The sequence below is a fragment of the Grampus griseus genome (genome assembly GCF_964374135.1).
Source record: "Grampus griseus genome assembly, chromosome: 1".
Classification (NCBI taxonomy): domain Eukaryota; kingdom Metazoa; phylum Chordata; class Mammalia; order Artiodactyla; family Delphinidae; genus Grampus; species Grampus griseus.
Genome location: NC_139017.1, coordinates 40,552,058 through 40,575,245, shown reverse-complemented (window position 1 = coordinate 40,575,245; position 23,188 = coordinate 40,552,058).

Sequence of the window (23,188 nt, the reverse complement as noted above, 5' to 3'; positions counted from 1 at the left end):
AAAAATGAAAGAAACCCACAAACAGTAAATATAGGCAGCCCTGGGCTATACAGCAGAGGCACCAGTGCTGTGCTGTTTTGGTTAGAGACCGAAGCCCAGGGTCCTTGGCTTGGATTCTTAGGTTGGGTTTCCTTAAGCAGTATTCAAGTGATTTGTTGAGGAAGAGCTCTCAGAAGGGACCTGTAAGGGGCTGAAATAAGCAGAATACGGCTGGAGAAGAAGCCAGACACAGATGTTTCAGGAGCTGCGCAACCCCTGTCTGATCCCAGGGGGCGCTCTGGAGCAAGAATTGCACCCAGGAGGAAGTTGTCCTGTCCAGAGGCAAGGCAGGTTAGCCACTGGCTGTGGGTCTTCCAGAGGTAGGGGCATCTGAACGCCCAGGCATCTCTAGATGAGGCAGTGCCAGTCAGCCAAGGGCAACCTCTAGCGAAGAGTGCAAGTGTGAGCACTTAAAAGCCACATTTTCTCTGCAGCAGGTGGGAACAGAGCAGCTCCCCGTGATGGGTGGCCACCACCCTCATACAAGGCTTTTACCTACTGTGGTCTACTTCACTCTTCACTCCCACCATCAATTTTTTGCATTCCCTGGCGTTAGCAGGCTTTACCAGGCCTTTTCAGGCCTCTGAGCTCTTCCATGTGCTATTCCCTGTGCTCAGAAAGCTTCTTTCCCCTTTTCTCTGTCTGTTGCGCATCTTATCATCAATTCAGATGAGGCTAAAGCGTCATTTCCTCCGTGGAGCCTTCCTTACTCCTCCCAAACAAGAGCTGAGCCTGACTTCCTCTGAAACCCACAGCATCTTGCATCTGCCTGTATCATAGCATTACAAAATATTGCTTTTATTTTTTTCTTATGTATCTGTGCTCTGAATACACTTTGAGCTCTTGGAGGGCAGGAAATATATATTTTTTAAAATTCACTTTTGAACCCCCAGTGGCTGTTCTTTGTTCCTGGCACATATTCTAAACATGTGCTTAATGAGAATGTATTAAGTACATGAATGAAGGGGCTGCAACCATAAGGTGCAAGTGAAAGGTGAAGGGAGCCCGTGTTTCCCGCATAGGGTGCTACCCATGTGGGCGTTGTGGGTAAATGGCTTAATTCTTCCGGGCTGTAATGCACTATCCATAAATATGTAAGCCCTTGGACAGCCGCAGCTCAGTCCTGTTCTCCAGTGGCTTTGGGATCCTCCTGCCAGGCAAAATGAACCCCAAGCAAACATGGCCTCCATCTACTATTGGCCAAAACACCTAAAATCCTTCCTGACAGCGTGCAACGCTACTGCCAAACTTTGTCAGCCAGGATCACATGATTGATGGTGAACACGTCCTTAAATCACCAAGAGCATTTAAAAATTGATATAAACATTTGAACCGTGACACTTACCTATTTATTATAAAAGACAGCTTTATATAACCAATAGGGCTTCTAGAGTTTTAAAGTAGGAAGGATGATTTTAGGGTGAGAGGCACAATGGAATATTGGAAACTACTTTGGATTGGGATAAGGAGAAGGGAACAGGGAAATTAAGTAATTTGGTCAGAGTCACATAGTTCATAAATGATGGGGCTTCTTGAACTTTAAAAAATATATAAAATCAATTTGAGTTATAATTCACATACAGTAAAGTGCACCCACTTTAAGTGTAGAGGTTGATGAGTTTTAACAAATACACTCACGTAGGTAACACCTCCAAAATCAAGATACAAGGCATTTTCATCACCTTCAAAAGTTCCCTCATGTCCTTTCGCAGTCCGTTCTCCCATCCCTGACATAAGCATCCAGTGATCTGCTTTCTGTCACTAGAGATTAGTTTTGCTTTTTCTAGAATTTCATTTGAAAGGAATGATATAGTATGTAGTCATCCATATCTGGATTTTTTCCACTTAGCGTATTGTTTTGAGATTCACCCTTTTGTATCAGTGGTTTGTTGGTTTTTCTTGCTGAGGAGCCTTCCACTGTGTATCCACATTTGTTCATTCAGTAACCAGGTGATGGGCTCTGGGCTGCTCCAAATTTGGGGCTGCTATGAGTAATGCTGCTCTGAACATTTGTGTACAAGTTTTTGCGTGAACATGTTTTCATTTCTCTTGGGTAACTACCTAGGAGTGGAATTGCTGGGTCGTATGGTAAGTATATGTTTAATTTTACAAGAAACTGTCAAACTGCTTTTCCAAGTGGTTGCACTATTTTCTGTTCCAAGCAACAATATATGAGGGTTTGACTGTGGAGCTTAGCTCTGAGCTAAGGTCCATCTGATTGTGAAACCCAGGTCCTTTCTCCCAGGTGTACCAGGTATAGTCCCAAACCTGAGTGTATGTATGAATCATCCAGGGAGTTTGTTACAAATACAGATTCCAGGATCCCATCCCTCAGGGTAGCCACGTCGGTAGGCCTGGAGTAGAGCTTCGGAATTTGCATTTTTAACAAACAGCCCCAGAAGTTTGGGGTGCTGGTGACCCATAGGACACTCTTTGAGAAAATGTGCTATGTGGTTCACCAGATTTTCCAGAGAAAATCCCCCAAAACAGAGACATCTGGTATTCCAACAGGGAAATGGCTGCAGTTAACAAATGCCAACATCTGGTTCATCCGGCTCTTTCTCTATTACCATTATCTACGGATGCTCTAGATGAAGAGATAAATGACAAAGATTGGTGGATAATTTCCAAACCTTTCTGAAGTGCCTTTGAAACGTATGTTTATGCTTATATTTTCTAACATTCTGCTCTAGGAATTCATGTCAAGCAAATAGAAAGCCTGCATTTTGAGGAGAGAAGTCGGGAATTGTTGGGAAACGGTGTCATCTCCCTTGCTGCTAAAGTGCTCCAGGACACCAGCTACATGCTTTGAAAAGATGAGCGGTTCTCAAATGTTCAGTGAGTATGAATCTCCCAGGGCACGTGTTGATATGCAGAGCTTGGAAGGGCTCCCATCAGGAAACTGCCTTTGATTGGCATCCCAGTTACAGCCCATGATGGTGGTGGGCACTGGACCTCACTTTGAGAAACACTGAAATAAACCATTGTTTCTCAGTCTCCCTCCAGGGCAAGAGGAAATGGTCAACTGTCTGGGTTCCAGGGGATTATAGACAAAGAGGAACTTGGTATTTTATTATTATTATTACTATTATTATCTGTAGTCTTCTTAGCTGGTGTTAGGATGTAGTGGGTGAGAAACTGGACCTTAGAATTGGAACTTCAACTCCACCAGTTACTAGGTGTGTGGTCTTGGGCTAGTTCTGTAGTATCCTAAGCCTCAGTTATCGCATCTGTAAAATGGCAATAATAACATCCACTTCATTCACCTTTCTCAATTGTCAATGGCTGTGAAGGTTGACTGAGATCCTACCCAGAGCCTGGCGTATGCTTAGCACTGGGTGCATGTCAGTAGGAACAGCAGTGTCACCTGCCTCTGCTGGTCCAGGGTTGCAAATGGTGAATCCTCATCATTCAGACTCTCCCTCTGGAGAACCTGGGCCTTCAGAGATACACAAGGCTGGCCTTTCTCCCCTTCTAACAGGAGAGTACACGGGCAAAGCGTTCATTCCACACCTCCCTCTTGTCCCAGGGGAATGAGAAGTGCCCCCCCATGCCCCAAGCCCTCAGCCCTGTGGGCCTCAGCCATCTCCCTAGTGAGCCAGAGCTTATTGCTACTTGTCACTTCTTATCTGATCTCCAAATAACACAAAGGCAACTCCTGCCCAGTGAAAGTCTGATTGGAAGTGACCTTCAGACACCCGGGCGTGTGAATGTGTGAGAACAGCCCAGGCTGGCGCAAGGAATCTGTCTTCTCCCAGCTCCGCCTCGCTCTGATGATGGGGTCCTGTCCTTCTCCTCCTCGTCGCCTCTGGGGGGCCTCCCAGAGCCGGGCAAACATGCCTTCCTTTTTGAGATTTCCCAAGCCCAGGAGGCTGTCTGCAGGTAGAGAGGAGCAGACTTTTCAGGGTCTCTCTACCCAGACTTGGGGGCACAGCTCAACGTGCCCCGTGCAGCGGGTCCCTTGCCAACAAAGAGCGGGCGCCCAGGATGATCTTCAGGGCAGGGGCCAGGGGCTGCGTTTTCTCAGGGCTTCTCAGCCTCAGAGGGAGTTGAGACGTGCTGAATTGAGAGCAACGGGTCCCGCCCTTAGAACTCGACTCTGCCTTCCTCTCTCCGGTCCCCCCCAGACACCAGCCTCAGGTTCCTTTCTTGACAGTCACACCCCCGTCTCTCCAGGAGAACACTCTTTCTTTGGAATTCTTTGCTCTGCTCTGAAGTGCATTCCCCGCCCCTCCCCTTCGCCATACACAGTGACCTTGGCGTGTCTGCCAACACTCAACATCGAGGCTTTATAAACCTCATATCTCAGAAGGGGCTGACATTACATTACAAGAGGATCTGTAAACCTCCCCAGGATGACTGATGTCTTTTTTAAACAACAGACCAAGACTTCATTTAAATTAGTAACATGGAGATTAGAGGCGCTCTCCCAGCCCCTGGCTCGGCCACGCTGCGACGCTGGGAATATCAGTCACATGAAAGCTGTTAAGTTTGAGATGGAAATAAATCTGGGAGCCTGTAAAAACTGTCAGCAGGTCAGGGAAGTTTATGAACTCTTGCTGTATCTAATCATAAATCATCAGAATAAGCTAAAACTGAGAAGAAAAATGTCCTCTTTTGTAATCTAATGCTGTCTGTTAGGGCAATAAAACTCAAATGAAATGCATGCTTTGCAATTTTTAGCTGATACTTTACATTATTAGCAAAGTGAAGGAAGAGACTCAAAAGAGTGAGACAGGTGAGGGGAAGGCCACCATCCTTCTAAGGCTCCGGGCACTCAATCCTTTGGCTTTGTGGCTCTTCTTCCCCTCCCACCTCCTTGGGCCTCAAAACCAGGAAGTAGGTGATACAGATGCCAGGGACTTGGGTGCTGAGAGACAGGTAGTGAGCGTCCTGGTGATGGCCTTGAGAGGTCACATGGCCACTCCTCAGCTCCCAGGGGGATTCCCACACTGCCCTTATTGACCCAGTCGATGTTCCCACACTTTCAGAGGGTGGAAGGTGCGTGCCAACTCCCCTTGTTCCCATCAGCCTGGACGTGTGCCCTAATTCTCCAAACCCTTCGGGGGTGACTCACTTCCAAGCCAGTTTCTCTGTATCCCTGGAAACCCTTGGTGATAACTCACGTGTCCTGCACCTTTCTCCCATCGCCTGCGGTGTTTGATGTTAGGATCTCCTTCTGCCTTTATGTTTTCTGGGACCTGCCCAGGGATTGATAAAGCCCCAAGCAGGCATGGAAGTTGTGTGAGGAACTGGGCTGTTTTATTTATAGCAGCTATTTATTGTGTGTCAGATCTGTGCTGAGTGCTAGAGACCCAAAGGGAAATAAGTCAATACTCCACAAGAGAGTGGGGGGTGCGGTTCCTGCTCTAAATATCAAGGGTGGGATCCAGCTTGCTGTGGCCTCTCCTTGATCTTCCTAAACACTGGGAAGGTATGAAAGGCTAAAGATGGAATGGGGCAAGAGGCGCAGAGGTGGCGCGCAAGATGCCGGGCAAGATGTCTTCAAGAAGACGAAGGGTTTTCATGAGGTAGACGGTGAGCTGCCATCATTCATGCCTGCTGATAACTCTGCGAGAGAAATAGCTCTCCTGATGCTTTGGCCTCTGCAGGCATTAGAGTGTTTCATAAATAAAAGAATGAATGAATGAAATGGGTCTAAGGTAAAGCGATCGAGATTTTGATTGGCTAGATAGCTAGTAAGCAGCAAACCGTGCCTAAAACCTGGGTCTCTTTGCTCTCAGATCATTGTGTTTTCCATTATGTTAAACCACCTGTTAGTCTCATAAGATTCTGTTGGTCATATGGGAGTCAAAGAATTAATGTGAACCAGAAAAGGGAATTGGCCTTGCTGCCCAGAGGCTGGGGGTTATCAGGCAATGGACTAAAAGATGGGCAGTGAGATGGAATTCACATATAGTCTGTGGGTATGTGTTTTTGCCTTATCTTTGTGATGAGTAGAGTGAGTGAGTGAGAGTGTGTGTGTGTGTGTGTGTGTGTGTGTGTGTGTGTGTGTAGACCAGCAATGAGGGAGAGGGTATAACATTGCAAAATGTAAATCTTTATAAAGGATTAGAGAAACTTCTAGTACTCTCTTGGGAAGACCATTTGCCATACATATCACCTTCTGTTATATTTCCTGGGGCCAAACAAGAGAAACTGATGCTTTACTTTTAGGAAATGTGAAAAATAGGAGAGGTAAAGATCCCACAGCAATCCATTTATGTAGGTGTGGGTGTAGATCTTCTGCTAGTAGGTAGCACCCTGTTATCAGAAAATCCTCTCTTTCAAAGAGCAGTGACTAAGATAAACTACCTTTACCCTTAAGGACTGGGAGGAAGAAGAGGGGTGTCCAGAGATGGAGGTAGAGGCCATCAGAGAGGTAGCAGGAATACAGCATTTGAGAATTAAGGGGGACTTCAAGAAGGAAAAGTCAGCATGTCAGTGGCTGAATCTTTGGAGAAGTAGATCCTAAGAAGATTAACATCCAGGAGGATTTTGGAATTAACCCACCAGTAGAAGAGAAGAGAAAGAAGCAGAATTGGACAGAGAGAGGCACTGAGCTGTGATGTGACCTCAGCTGAGGCTTCTAATGACATATGGGAGCTCTGAGCTGGGATGACCCTTCAGGGATGTCCTGAGTTGGAGTGAGGAGACTGAGCCTTTATACCCCTGTGCTGATGAGTTACAGGAAGTGGGCTGCTCTGGGAAGGGATGTGACCCTGAGTGAGGTGGCTCTCCGCAGCTGAGGCCATACCCAGAGGTGACTGGCATCCTGAGACAGTCTGCTGGCAGCTGGATGGTGTGGGTGGTGGCCAGTCCCTTCCTGAAGGGAGGTCTGGGCAGCGCATTACAGTGTCCACTACAGTCCACCCTGTGCCCCTTGGAATCACTGCATATATGTTCTTGGAGCAGCTCCTTCAGGAATCAATGGGAATTTCATCTCTTCCTAAGGAAAATTTGGAAGAGGACAGTAATGAGATAAATTGTAACCCCAGTCACTGCAGCTGGTTTCAGGGCTATAGCTGATACCCCACCTTTCCCCTGCTCCGTCGAGCCTAGATTCCCTTCACCATCATCTAGCGCTTCTGCTGGTCTTGTTGGCTTAGCTGACGCCTTGTCTCTGAGAACCTGAGCCACTGGACATCATGTCTTTCTCAGATGAGTGTTGCTGTATTTGTCCATTTACTGTCAAAATTGGGCAAGAAAGAACCAAGACATGCTCAAATGCGTCATGGGGGCCTAAGCATATTCTTCTCCGTCCCCATTCTGTAACAACAGCCCTACCTCCTCTTGCAGGTCAGGGTCTATTCCCCTTGCCAAGATGGTGACTCCTCTTCTTGACTGCTCATTCTTGCACACACAAAGCCCAAAGTGCCCATTCTCACAATCCAACTTTTACTATCTTTCTTCAACGCCTCAACTGAACTTCCCAAGAGCCACCAAATTATACTGTTCCCATAATTAGTTTCTCAAATACCTGATTCATAACCCCAGCTAGTGCATCTCCCTCTACAAGCACATCATCCTATTGCATCAGGTAGGAAATCTCTGACAGTGGCCCTGCAACCTTGTGCCAGGGGCTGTCTGTGCTTGGCCCAACACCAGGGAAGGGGTCCTTGTTGCCAGCCAGGTGGTAAGAGATCTAGTCCACATTTTCACTTCTTATACCAACAGTCATACTTGGGGTCCGCAAGGAGCAGACTCACATGAAGATCATGTGTAAAAATTGATTAGGGGGTGCTAATATTTATGAAAGGGAGGTTAATGAAACAGGGTTAGGTAGAGGGAGAAGTTGGGCTGTGTTGGCCTTACAACCGAGGCCTCAGCAGACCCTGTGGGGAGCTCCAAAATGGGTGTTCCCCTTCAGACATGTCTTGAGTTTGGGCAAGAGAGACAGGACTCTATACCTTTGTGGCAAACTGTCAGTAGATGTGGGCCGCCCACCAAGAAGGGGCATGGCCTTGGGCAAGGCAGTTCTCTTCAACTTAGATAATACCCAAAGGAGGCTGAGAGCTAAGCGTTGTCTGCAGGCAATGCTCCCAGCAGTTTAGGGGTATAAACCTTCATTCCTGAAGGGGGATCTTGGTGGTGCCTTTCAGCAGCCACTACACGACGGAGGCCAAGGTCTAACATGATCAAAGAAGATGAGGATTGAAATCAAGGGTCATTGGATTTGGAACTCAAAAACCCAATGACTTCTGAGTTACTGAGTTGAAGGAAGCACTAGAAGGGGAATGTGAAAAAGAAAAGAAAAGAGAAATTATGGGTCTCAGGTGCCCATAATTAAACCAAATTAAACCAAAGGCATTAGAATTCAGAGTTGCAAACTGGTAGGCTAAATAAATCCAGCAGACTTATTTTATTTTGTCTATATAATTTGAATAATTAAAACATTTTATTTAAAAAGTTGAATGTTTAGCTTTTCTTGAAAAATCAAAGGTTCAGGTCACACTAGGCCTGTATTCTGATGAGACATTAATGATTGGAGCTGAATGATTTTGCCTCTTCTAAATGGAAACAGCACTCTCCTGTTGGCCACAGTCCCCACCCCTCCCTACTGTGCCTTACTCATGTACTATTGCCAAGTCTCTGTAAGGACCTGAGTTTGCAACCACTGTTTTATCTGCTTTGTGAATTGTGATATTGATTTAGCCCTCAATATATCATTGGGTTTTACCAGCTGTAGGAGTTACATGGGATTTTATATTCATTCATTAATTTGAAATATTAATTGAAGACTTCCATTTTGCTGAGCCTCTGGGCCCTAAGGTACAGTAGTGAACAGAAGGGGTGAGCTCCCTGCTTACATTCTAGTGGAGAGGCAGACATTAAACAAGCCAGTCAATTAATGAACAATGATTTCAAATAGTTGTAAGAGAAGATCAACAAAGTTGTAAGAACAGATGAAGAAAATCAAACAGAGAGCTGTGAAAGAGTGTAAGCCTGGGGCTTCGAAGTGGGAGTGGAGACTAATGGGATGTCAGGTAAGACCTCACATATGACAAGATGAAACCAACTGAGCACAATCTGGGGCTTGGGTGAGCATGAAAGACAGAGGGTCCAACAAGGGTACTGGCCCTGAGGTGGACATGAACTCGAGGTACTCAAGCAGCAGAAGGAAGTCCAGTGTGGCTGGGCACCTGGGCACTGTGATGGGGGAGGCAATGAAGCCACAGAGGATGGCTGCCCCTGCCCCACCCCCCCCACCCCCAGTAAAGCTGTAGAGGCCAGGCTGAGAAATGTGCACTTCATTTTAAGAAAAGCGGCAAGTCACCAGAAGGCTTTTAGCTGGGGAGATATATGATCATTTGTGTTTCCAACAGGGTCACTCTGGCTGCTGTGTGGAGGGTGGATTTTCAAGGGGGCCAGGGGAGGAAGTAGGGAGACCAGCTAGGAGGCTACTGCGATAGCCCAGGTGAGAGGAAAATGGTTTGTAATGCCAGGGATGCTCTCCTGAAGGGTTTACAGTCAAGTTGGGAACATAGAATACTCGCATGCACGTGTGTGCATGCACACACACACATACACGCTTAGCAAATAGATGCAAACGCGTTCATATTGCATATAACAGAGCCCTGAGCACACCAGGTTGGAGGGAATGCTGATAAGTTCTAAGAGGAAGCTGCTGGGAAAGGCTTCATGATGGAGGTGATTTTGGAATTGAAGGAGACCATGCATTAGAGGAGGGGAAGGCATTCCCAGTAAAGGGAAATGTGTGAGCAGAGGCCCAGCATAGGCAGGAAGTAGTGCAGGGGAGTGAGGAGAGCAAGGCGGGGGCCAGGGTGTGCACGGGCCAGGTGGGAGGTATGAGGGCATCGGAGGAAGTTGGTGGGCAGTTCAGACCTACCCAGTCCAATACGCTGGCCACTAGGCACCCATGTCTACTGAGCACTTGATATGTAGCCAGTGAAACTAAGGAACTGAATTTGAAATTTAATTAATTTAAATTCAAATTTAAAACATGAAGCAATGAGGACCATTTTTTTTTCCCCATTAAACAAAGCTTCAGTGCTTTGGTAGGGTTATATTTGACTTTAATCATTGAAAACCTAGCATCCAAACTGAGGTGTGCTGTACGTGTAGACTATACAGCAGATTTCTAAGACAAGGCATTCAAAAAAGTAAAACATCTCATTAAAAACTTTACCTTGATTACATGTCAAAATGAGAATATTTTTGATTCATGGATAAAATAAAATATGTTATTAACATTAATTTCATCTTTTTATTTTTTACTTCAAAAAATGTGACTACTAGAAAATTTAACATTTCTATTTGACAGCGCTGCTTTAGAGAGCCAAGGTGAAGAGATCCTGTAATTTCTCATCCAGTAATTCAGAGTTTACTTTTAATCAAAGTCCTCAAGTAGTGATTGCTTATACCACCCCAGTCTTCATAACAGTAATGCTCCATTCATCATCACCTCCTGCAGTCCTATTGGTTAACTTTTATAGAATGCTTATTTATATAGTGTGGTTCTAAGTACTCTCCTTATACAGATACATGTACATTTAATCCTCAATGCAACATGCAGACCCATTAAGGACCTTGGCACGGATGACCCAATGGGATGCATTACTCCTGGTAGGAAGGACCAGGCAGGACCAGGGATAAGTTGCTGGAAGGCAGAGAACTGCTGGCATAGAAGTGAGCAAGGGCAGAGAATATGTCAAAGTGAAGCCCATTCTGCTTGGAGAAGTGGCCCGGGGCTGGTTTTGTTGAAAAAAATCTTGGCCCTCTTGGCCTCTGCGGGGGGTGGGGTAATCCATTAGAAACATCAGCTAGAAGAAGGAAGAGAGTCATTCCAGAACAATACTTCTTTATATCCCATCTTAAGCTGTGAAGAGAGAAATTTCCTGTTTATGAAAACAAAACTGGACTCCATTCTGGGGCTGTGATGACACCACCAACACCAGCTCCCAGACTTTTCCTCTTTTTCGTCTTTACTTTCAGGGTAAAACTCCACCGTGATCTGTATCATAAACGGTGACACAAATGGATGCCTGCGACCTCACCCATAGACCCAGACACAAGCACGTGGGTCAAAGAACTCCTTTGGCTTTCCTGCTAAAGTTTCCACCTCCAACCATTGTACCCCGGAAGGAATGACCCAAGTTGGGTTAACGACAGCGACTTCCTCTTGCAGCCTCCAAAACACAGTGGACGCTTGCTCTCCAGTCCCCAGCGGGGCATCGGGGCAGAGGAAAAGGTGATGAAACAGCCTCTTGTCCACTTCTCCTCATTGTTGTGGTGAGAGGACATTCCAGCTGCATTTCCTCTGCAAAGGGCAGGCGGGAGAAAGGAGCAGACAGGCACACAGGTGTCCTTTTCCTGACCACGAATGGCCGGGACACAGACCATCAGTCCCCTGACACTTTCTTCAGCTGCTTTGAGAAGCCGATGGCTTTATCCTGCCAGACCCTTGCTCAGAACACCATGTAACAGTTCTGCTGACTTTTTGCTGGACATGCACAAATCCTTTACTTTAGGAGTCACAGTGAAGCCAAATTTGAACAGAGTGCTTATAATATGACATTGAACCATGGGACAGTCTCAATATTCAACCACTTTTGATCTGCCCAAATGGTAATTTCATAGATTTTTAACCTAATAACATCTGAAACCGGAGGGAGGGGATGGGATAAGCTGAGGGTGTGGGATTAACAGATGCATACTACCACATATAAAATAGATAAGCAACAAGAATTTACTGTATAGCACAGGGAACTATATTCAATATCTTGTAATAAACTATAATGGACAAGAATGGAAAAAAGAATATAGATATATACATATATATGCATAACCGAATCACTTCGCTTACACCTGAAACTAACGCGATATTATAAATCAACTATGCTTCAATAAAAATAAAATAAAATAACATCTGAAACTGTGTGTGCTGTAGCCTATGGGAGCTACCACGTTTTATAGAGATTCCTGAATGACATGGTAAAACGCCCATTTCCCCCCAGATTGTGTTAGATGCAAGTTTTTTTCTTTCTTGTTTTATTTTTGTGTATTTTAAATACTGGAAAGAAAGAAGTGTAGAGAGAAAAAGACATGGAAAAATAATTGTAGGAGGTAAATTAATTATAAATGCCAGATAGCTTAAGACTGTCTGAGTTATGGAAATGGTAGGAATTGGCAAAGGCTGGCTCGATCCAAAGGATGAAGACAACGACACTGCAGAGTAAACTGGAAAGCCTGGAAAATTCAGATGAGTGATGAGGAGGGAATAGAGAGGCTTAGGGCAACTTAGTGAAAAGGAGTAACGAGCTTTCTGTCGCTCCTCCGTCATGCTCTGGGCGACAGCTCTGGGGGCGCTATCCGTGGGCTGATGGGAGTCAGCGTGGGAGGGCCCTTCCTGCCTGGTGGCTCCATGGCCACACACGCTCCTGGGCTCCAGTAGTCCAACAAGAGGTGGTCATCCTCCTGTCTCTGAAGGGCTTTCTCCACCAGCCTTATAAATGAGGTCCAGTTGGGGAAGAAACATTCACCTGTGTTTTCTTCTAGTTAAGAAAATGCAGGATGGGGAGGGATAAATTGGGGGTTTGGGATTAACATATACACACTACTATATGTAAAACAGATAAACAACAAGGACCTACTGTATAGCATAAGGAACTATACTCAATATATTGTAATAACCTATGATGGAAAAGAATCTGAATAAGAGTATATATATATGTATAACTGAATCACTTTGCTGTATACCTGAAACTAACACAGCATTGTAAATCAACTATATTTCAATTTGAAAAACAGTGGGAAAAAAAGAAAAAAATTCAGTGAGCTATATCTCAACCAAGAATTTCCTTAAAAAATGAATCTGATATATTCAGAGACACACAAAAAAAGAAAATGTGAAACTGATATTTGAATATCCAAGTGATAACCTTCCAAAGACATGAAGAGATGCAGGTTAGTGCTCAGGTGTGAGTCGGGTTTGGGTCTCATCAGCCAGCATAGGAGTGAGAGAAGCAGGGCCAAGGTCACAGCTGGGAGAAGAAATCTTTCAGCGCATCAAGAGGAAGAAGGTTCAAAGAAGAAGATGGAGACAGACCAGGCAGGAGGACTCAGAGGAGAATGTTGTAGAAACCACGAGGAGGGGATTTGAGAAGAGAAGGGTAAATACATGCCTAGTTTAGCTGCACAGCCCATTTCAGATGAGACAGGAAGAAGAAACTGAAGAACAGAGAGGCTGCATGAGTCATCACTCAGAGGATCAGTGGCAGTTTGGGACCAGCGCTGGGTGACCGAGACAGCTCTGACTTCTATACGCTTTTTTTTTTTTTTGCGGTACGCAGGCCTCTCACTGTTGTGGCCTCTCCCATTGCGGAGCACAGGCTCCGGACGTGCAGGCTCAGCAGCCATGGCTCACGGGCCCAGCCACTCCACGGCATGTGGGATCCTCCCAGACCGGGACACGAATCCGTGTCCCCCAGCATCGGCAGGCGGACTCTCAACCACCGCGCCACCAGGGAAGCGCCTCTATACACTTTTGAAGCTCACTGGTCTGTTTCACCTGAACCTGCTCCTTGCAGAGAGAAGCCAGAGCTACTTCAATGGAAAGACCCAATTACTTTGTTGTTAATTAGGAAATATACATATAGAACAATGTAGGAAATAAACAATGTGAAAACTAAAGGACAGGGTTGGGACCAGGGACAGGTGAACCCAGGGAGCATTTAAAGAGACACTGAATGCCTGCCCTGCTAAGTACATAGATGAGCTGATAATGTGATGATTATAAGCCCAATTCTAAAGGAAGATAGGCTTTAAGAAGTCACTTTTCAAACTCAAGGTTGTTTAAAAAAAAAAAAGTGACACGGAAAGATAGCTTGTCCCAAGATGCATGAAAACAAACAAAGAAAAAACTTCTAGAAACACAGTCTTACCTGTGCCAGGAGAATATCTATGAGGAAGTGTACCTTTGTCCTTCAGAGCTATGGATATCATTATGACCCATCTTCTGTATTCCCTAGACATGGATGGGGAGGTGGGAGAAAGAGCTAAGGAAGTCGTAACATGTACGTTACCAGCTGGCTTAAAGGATGCACAATCTCATATTCACAAATAGAATTCTTGCTGTGCAAAGCCACCCCAAAATTGAACTGGCTTTTAACTCACCTAACCAGGGCACTGAGTCATCTAGAGTTAGATCTGAATTCTATTCCCAGCTCTGTAACTGGCTATCTATGTGACCTTGGAAAAGACACATCCTTTCTTTGGGGCCTCAGTTGTCCACATGAGTGGATTGGATTAAATGATCTCTAGGGTCCCATTCACTTTTAGCAATCTACAGTTAGGGAAACCAAAAGGTTAGAAAAAAATTCAGAACTCTACTGGAAAAAAAGCTAATTTGGGGACTCTGTGTTTCGATCCTTCAAAACAGACTGCATCTTACATTTAGAATCTTGTGACATTTTTAGATTCTTATGATTCCCCAGATTCCGTATGAACAAAATGCATGGCGTTTCATCTGCCCTGCTTGGTGTTTGGCAGTGGATACAGAGCCAGGATATGAGGGTAGCGTGTTATTGTTTTGCACATTTATGATAGCTGGTTGCATTTGTTATAAACAACTCTGTTCTATTTAGGGAGCTGGTGATCAATAAGGCAGATAATATTTTCATCATATTCAAAAAGACTAATGTTGTAAAGACAGCCTGTTGAGGGGGCCTCTGTTTTCTTAGCAGGTTTACAATTTCCTGCAGACTGTCTCCCATCCAGACTCTTTTCTTTGCTGGGTCTGTCCTCCGTTCCAAGCACCAGAAGAATCATACTCTGTCATTTGTTAACGCTGGAGAAAAAAAAAGTGTCACTTCTGGTAGAACTAGGGGAAAAAAAAAATTATGGCAAGATTTTCTTTTTCCATATTTCCAAACAGTGGCGGGAAAATACTGGAATGTTTGCCTTGAATTTTGTGTTGCCTTGGCTGCGATGAAGAGAGAGTTTCTTGAAGGCAAAAAATCTGTCTTTTGTCCTATTATTGCCATCTTCAATCACAGGAAAATCTGTTCTAGTTGGCGGTTTTGCATGATTACTTTTTTCCCTCAAATCTGTCATTTGTGCCAGTTGTGGAGTTTCTTGACTCATATGTGGACTTGAAGCACATGGTAGAGAAAGCAGTTGTGACTCACGAAACAGATCAGCATTCTCTTTTTCTTCTCCCCCATTCCTCCTCTCCACAGCGGGGTCTGGGGAAACCCTGAACTGGCTCGACATCATAGCTGTGTAGAAGGATGCTCAGCTGCGTCTCAGAAGCTTCTTTCCATTTGGGGCAGAAAGCTCAGGACAGTCCACACACCGCAGAAGCATCCAGCAGGTCCCTCTCTACCCCTTTTGTCTAAGTTGAAAATCACTTTTTAAACAGACATAGGGGCATAAAGTATCGTTATCATTTTGGTGATTCTTTTCTGGGAAAATAACTTGTTTTTCTACTCAGGCCTATGGTAGAGTGCACTTGAATCCTTTCTAACTCAATTCTTTGGACCCTTGTGTCTCCTCTTTGCCTTTCCTTTCTTCCTTATAAAGCCCAAAGTGATGAGAGAGGTGCCTGTTTTAGGAGGTGGCAAAGGGAGAACGTTCCCCTATTCATTCCCTACTATTCCCCACTAGTAAGACACCCACCAGAATTTTGACTGGAATTTCCTATACTTTTAAAATAAACCATAGTATGTATATTTTTGATAAGACCATTTTCCTTGATGAGATCGTCTTAAGTATAATGGCTGGTACGTACTAGTTACTCAGTAATGTTTGTTAAGTGAATGAATGAATAAATAAATGAATAAGGGGTAGGACATTATATGGCGCCACCTGTTGGCTGGTTCTGTGGGAAACCAGGGAAAGATTTATGGCCTCCCAGGCTGGGAGGGAGGATGTGGCAGCGTGCCTTGCCTGTGAAGCACTCCGGGTGAAGCGGCGCTTTACAAGATGGAAGGAAGCTGCAAGGCAAGAACGAAGAAGCAGCGAGAGAAGATGGTTGCCTCCTGAGCCCTTGCACCCTGGCATGGGGCCAGATTCAGGGTGTTCAGAAACACGTGGAAAATTCCACAAAATGAGTGGATTTGCTTTTTCCAGAACAAAACTCTGATTCAGTCGACGTGAATTAAGTTCAAGGCGGTGGTTCATATTTCTATTGGAGTTGAGTATGTTTATTTAGAAAGTCCTTAAGACACATGTAAAGGTCTCAGATAGTCAAGAACTAAGAAGGCGGCCACAGATCCCAGGGCCCTGACTTCTCAGAGCTTAGGAGTCAGGTTTGAGAAGGAAGCTCTCTTCCATCCAGATGCAGGAGCTGTTGAGCTCACGCTGCTCCCATGCGTGGCCTGGGGCTGGGGCTTCAGGGCTGAGCTCTGAGCAGGCAAGCGTGGGGCGCCCTGGGTCAGGCAGTGACTGAGTGTGTAGTAGAAGTGGGAACAGAAAGAGGTTGGATGGGAGGTGGCTGAGGAGAGAGTCAAAATCTGGCAGGTTGCAGTTTGAGGGAAGTGGCTGGTGTTGGGTGTCTTCCGGGAAGCAAAGGCCGGAGGGAGGATGGAGCAGAGACTCTGGTCTGTTGGGTTAGTGACAGCCTTATTCTGAACCTCATGTGGCTCTCTGAGGGTGGAGTTCCTTGGCTGGGAAGCTTAATAGTTTCTCAGAACTTAATGGTTTTCTCTGAAAGTATTCTCAGAACTCCAAGCCCCCATATTGGATTCTGTCCACTTTTTATGGTTCTTTGGTAGTTAAAATGGCCATATCCTTTCTTCTTCTTCTTCTTCTTTTGTTCCTAAGGGACTAGAGAATAATTCTCATTCCTCCAAATAAAACTTCCTGTCTTCATTTGCTCATCATTTATTCATTTGTCTATTAATTCATTCATCTTTCAACATAAAATCTCTGAACTCATTGAGAGAATATTTGATGGCCTCCTTTGAGGCTTCTTAGGAACTCTGAAAGAAGAGGTCATCTTAGACTTGATCTTTTCATTTAATCTTCTGAGGCTTTGTATTTCCCAGGTCATGACCTGAGGCTCTGATCAAGATTAGGATCATTGGAAAGCAGAGACGTATTGATGTCTTAGCTAGAAATATTGGATGCCAAGCCAACATGACCAAGGGCTTTTGTCATTAGTTTTTCTCTAGCTCTCTTATAGCTTCATAGTCTTGGGACTTTATTCTGTGGAATTTCCCTAATGGAGACAGAAGAGGCACTCATTTGCATTTTCCCCATGGAAATCAGAGCCATGTGGTCTGTCTCTATGAGACAAAGAAGCAAGTACAGAGACATAACTGCAGTGAATAGAGATGATGTGTTTAATGGACTTTGTGAGATCTCTGCTATGCTCCAGAAATGTATCTTGTTGTGTTAGTAGACCCTCCAACTAGCAGTTATTAATGTAAATTTGATACGTGCCTGGCACTTTGTAGTTGACAAAGCACTGCCAGGAAGATTTATCTCATTTAAGCCTCACGGTAATCCAGTAGAGCCAATATTATTATTTCTCCCTACTTTATGGTGAAGAAATAGGCTCCGAAATGGTTTATCCAAAGTCACACCATTGGTTTTGGACATTGTCAAGGTTCAGACCCAGGACTGCTGGCCCAGACCCTGTGTTCTGTCACTAGCCCAGACAGTGCTGTCCTGCCTGATGCTACCACTGCAACTGATTTCCCCTCATCAGACGTTCAGGGCTTCAGAGGTAGTTTGAGCAGCAGGTTACAATTGGGGAGAGACAAAATACCTGGCCATGAGTAGAGGTAAAGGAAAGGGAACCATACAAAGAGGTAGCAGCAGGAATGGGGGTAACTGGGTTGTTGGTCTTTTATTTTTTGTTCTTCCTAATTCCAAGCTGGCCTTGGTGTTTTATCAAACATCCGGTAGCCCCATCTCTTGCCTTCTAATTGTTGGCTTTCCATATTTGTATGGAGAACCAACCCATTTGGAGAGATCCATTTCTCCTATGGCTTTGGTCTGCACTGGGAAAGATTATGACTCCAAGTAGCTTTTGGTTTTGTTTTAATTTTTATTAAAGAAACTAAGGTGATGGTTTTTTTTTTAACTTCAGAAAATTTGGAAAATATAGAGAAATAGAAAAAAGAAAAATTAAAATCAGCTACACTCTGCCCACTTAGATAATATTTGGTTCTATCTTCTTCCAGCCCTTGTTCAATTTCTTCTTTCCTCTCTGCTGTGTCTAACTGTATACACCAGATAGGCATTTTAATTTATAAGGTAGAGGGCAACTTAACACCCCAGCTTAGTAGCGTACACGATTTAAGAAACGTTCCCTATTTTCACACGGTCTTACAGAACATGTCTTTTTATCCCTCACCTTATTCCACAGTGTAGTTTTACCATAATTTTTAAAATAATCCCCTACTTTTGGACATTAAAGTTGTTTCTGACTTTCTCCTATTATAAATAGACCACTTCCTCCCAGCTGGTCACTCTCAGCTCTGCTGCCTGTTCTTATAACTGGGCTCCAACTTTGTCCTTTGTCATTGAACCTCCACCTGGTGCCCCATTTCTGGGAACTGTGTCCCTGCTTGGTTTCCTGCTTGGGGCCTCAGTTCCTTCCAGGGACTGGACTCCTGTCTCTGAAATCGAGTCTCTCCCTGGCCGGGTCTCTGTCACCTGCTGCCAGACCTGCCATGTGGGCTGCCGACACCCCGACTCTTGTCTGCCACCCGACACTCCTGGGCGACCATCTGCCTGGCCCTGCTCCAGTACGCTTGTCACATCTTTAGGTCTTGATTTTCCCTGCTCAGGTGTGAGCTCAGGCCTTGGAGGGAGGGGAGAGAGTGGGGCAGGCACTTGGGAAGGGGAGGGGTATGCAAATGTGTGAGTGAGTGGGCATGGGGACGCCAGTGGCTGGGTGGAAGTGGTGGCTTCTGGACGGGGGCGGGGGCGGGCAGGCGGAGAGCAAGAATCCAGGACAAACTAGACAATTTACATTTCCTCTACTGCCCCTGTTGTCCCTCATATCTGGGCCTTGGATATCATGTTACTTGGCTTGGAACATTCTTTCCTCTCAGCCCAACTACCAAATCCTCATCCTTCAGGTCTCAGCTTAGATCAGAGATGCCCCAGCTTTCATGAGCTTTAGGACAAGGGAAATCCCTAGCAATTATCCTGATTAAGTAGTTAGGTCTGAACAATGTAGTATAAGTCATTATACCTTAATGCCCTAGTAACCCTTTGAAAAAGAATTCTCACAAATAGAAGGAAATATAGTACTTAAAATTCATTCTTAGGTAACCACAGTTACCTACTCATGGGATGTACAGAGCTGCTGGACAGTATCCACCTTCTTAAACTTTAGGATCAGATTAGGCGCTGCATTTGATTTTTACACAAGTGTCTCTTTTATCACAGCAAATGCTGAAAAAACCAGCTTTCTAGCTCTATCCTTGAAAGGAAAGCGGTGTGATCTAACGTGGAAATAGATACTATCTCAAGCCAGTAGTTCATGTTGTATCCGGCAGATGGAGGGTAGTGCTGTGTGACGCTCAGAGTCTTCAAATAGCCCCAGAGCCCTGTGAGTTTGTTGTGATGGTCTGGGCTCTTCGGGCTCATCGCCCAGCATCGTCTGCTTACTTGTCTCTTTCTTGTTCACTTGTAAGCCCCACGAAGACAGGGAGCATATCTGTCTTGTTTATCTAGAAGAACGCTGGCACGCAGGAGGTGCTCAGTAAATGCCCATGCAGTGGAGGAACAGAGCCCATCAATTTCTCATGCCTGATCTCTCTACAAGGCAAGCTTGGAGGGTTTAGAAGCAAACTAGCTGAAGTGCTGGGTTTGGTGAGTGCAAGGACAGCATTCCCAGTTTAAAAGGCCTGGTGGACGATGAGGGGAACTAATCAAGGTTATAACAGAGGACACATACAAGGGGTACAACGCCATGTGCTAAGGAGGATGCTGCCGATTACAGCACGAGGGTGAGGGAGTGCAAACCATGATAAGAAAAGCCCAAGGAGAGGATGAAAAGGAGATTGCACAAGAGGTCAAGACAGATAATGAGAAACGCTTCCCGTACATAAGGAATGTCCGCTCAGGGAGGATGGTGGCAGCGCCTCCTCTAAGATAGAGCAAAAGCAATTTATTGACAGACACAGTTTCTGAAAATTAAATGAATCTTTGCCTTGGTATGCTAACAAAAGAAGGGCAGAGGACAGACCCCACAAAGACACAGATTTCCCAAGGGACAGAGAAGAAATATCATGGAGGGCAAGAAGAGTGAGTGGAAAAGAGAGAAAAAAAAAAACCCTTATTTTCATAGTGTGGCTGTGACTTTCTGGGGCTGCCAACTGAGGAAACCGATTTCTTCTTGCTGGCCCTGCTGGCCCCAAAGCTGCCAGGTGTTTGGTGCCCACATCAGTCCCCAGGGACTCATTTTTGTCGCTTTCTGTTCCTGGGTCTGAGGCGAACTGCGCCAAACAGGCTTCCTTGCCAAGTCAGGGCAGTGAGAAGGCTGCACTTTGAAGTTGCTATTAGTGTCTTCCTCAGCTGATTTCTATAAGGTATTGTTTTCCGGTAAAGGAGGAATAAGGGAAATACTTCAACAATAACTGCTCTGAGGGAGTGTGTACAGGGAAATCATTATCTCTTATTGTGCCAATAAGTTCCAAGGCAACAAGCCAAGCTTTTCTTAGGCTGATGGAGCCCGGGTTGAAGCTCTGAGGTCGATACCCCGTACCAAGTACGGAGTTTGTGCGCGACGCCTCCCAGAGACTCCCAAACTGTCGGAGGTGGATTTGACACCAACTGTTTTTCTCCTTGTGGGGATTATGGTTTTAAACTCTGTGCTTCAAGGAGAGAAAAGAAATTCTCACGATGGCAATAAAACATAAGAGCTGATGTTACCGAGCTCTTGTTCCGTGCTAGGCGTTGTAATAAACACTTGCGTATAATCTCATTTAAAACTCATTAAACAGTCATCTCCATTTACAAATGAGGGATCTGAGAGCAGGATTCACCCGAGGCCCGGCTTGTTTGCTAAGCTTAGGTTTTGCCTGGGAAGTGATGCTGAGACCATCCAGCCAGCCCAGTTAGGTTTCCTATTTCCTGAACAATGTTTTCAGCATTGAGGTGGCCACGCAGAGGAGAATGACGTGTTCTCCTCTGAGCCCTCCCCTCCAGGAATTTACTGGGAAGACAAAACTAACTCAGAAGAAACAAGCATCAAATGAGGGGCTAAACCGGGCAGGCTGGAAATAAGTACAATTTCAGAAAAAGTTTTAGAGCGTGGCTATATTATTACAAATTGGAAAATTGATCTCAGATTTTAGAAAAAAAGGAAATAGGATACAAGCCATATTTAGGCTTAATGATATAGAGGAATAAAGGATTTGGAAATTTAGTATAATCCTTTGTTTTCTTAAGACGCGGAAATTAGGTGTCCGAATGTCTGTCACACAATTTTACTGGTAGATATCTGTCACTGGTGGTCTGTATTCTAGCATTTACAACTAACTTCCAGACCGACTCGTGACTCCTGGCCTGGCTGCCAAGAATCGGAAAACGCAGGGGCTGATGAAGCCCTTGCCCAGCATCCTAAGGTGAGGCTCTGTGCGTGAGGTGGAGGGCAGTGAGTAGGAAGAAGCCCATACCAGGGGAAATCATAAGAGGATGCTAGTCTGTTATTTGGAAGCGTTTCTAGAACACTGATAATGGTTAGAGCAATTACAATAAGAGATGCTCTCTTCTCTGGTCTCAACATTTAGAAATGTCAGGTCCAGGTTGAGGGCTGGGAGTTCCCAGCAGTTCTCATCTGAATCTTTGTGCTTGATTTCTAGTTTGAGTAAGAGGTGTCTGGCCTCCGCTGGTGTGGCTTCCAGTTTCCGTTTTCTGATACTCAGGGGAGGTCTTCTCAGTTCTGCATCCTCTAGGTCTTAGTGGCCTTCGCTGAAAGGAGGAGATTGACATGATTTGGTTTCCAGGTACCAGGTAGCTTGCTTCCCACTGCTGTTCCTGAATGTCTTTACATTCAGAAGTCATGTGTTGGACATCCTGCCTTTGGAGATTCCTTCCCTAGGCTAAGCGTGCCATCTCCCTGTTACAAATGAAACGCTTAGGAGGGTAAATGTTTGTGTGAAGTAATCGATCAGAACTTTTCCCAGGAAGTGAGAGATAATGAAAGTACCTGCATTGTGGAGTATGGGGAGGGAGAGGGTGGCAGTGGTGTGGGGAGCTGCGAGGTATGAAGCGGGATCTTCAACAGCTCATAGAGGCCAGGTTCCCACAGGGAGAAGGCAGGCGGGTCTGCTCGGCTTTTGTAAGAGCATCCTGTAAGTGTTGCTTCCCCGGGGAGGCCACCCTCCTGGCCGCCCAGGTAAAAGGCACCTTCGTGATTAGGCTGAGGCCCCAGGGCTGCTCTAGGAATCCAAACTTTAGAAGGCACAAAAGGGAAATAGCACTTGGAAAGCAGGATTCCACAGTGGCAACAGGATGCAGGGTTCATTTGTAGATTACGTCAAAGGCCACCAGGGTATGGCTTCCTCATGGAAACACAAACCTGGACGCAGGGACAGACATGTTTAGACTTTTAAACAAGTTCTTCCTGATTATAAAAGTAACCCCTAATCATGGTAGGAAAACCCCCAAAATATAAAGAAAAAAATCCTCATCCAGGATTTCATTTAACATAAGCATCGTTAATATCCTGGTGGTTTTCTATCTTTTACATATACATATCTCGTATATTTATACGTTAAATTATATTTATACTATATATTTTGTAACTTGCTTTTCAATTAATGTTGTATTGAACATTTTTCACTAAAATTCTTCATCAGCATAACATGGATTTATTAATATAATTTTAAAGTATCCATATGGTGTACCATAATTCATTTGGCTGTTTCCCCATTGTTTAGCATTTAGGTTATTTAAATTTCTAGATGCACAAATATTTGTCAACGTTTCTAATAATTTTTTTAGATTAGATTCATAGACTTGGAATTACTAAAACAAAGAACATCAATTTGTTAGTATATAGTAAAAAATAAAAAAAGAACAGAGAGAGAGATAATAAATGATAGAGAGATAGAGAGGAAGGAGAGAAAGGGAGAGAGTGAGAGAGTTAAAATATCCTTAATTCTACTATCCAAAACAGGTCCATCCCCAACATTCTTGTGGTCTGAGGTAAGTGTATAAG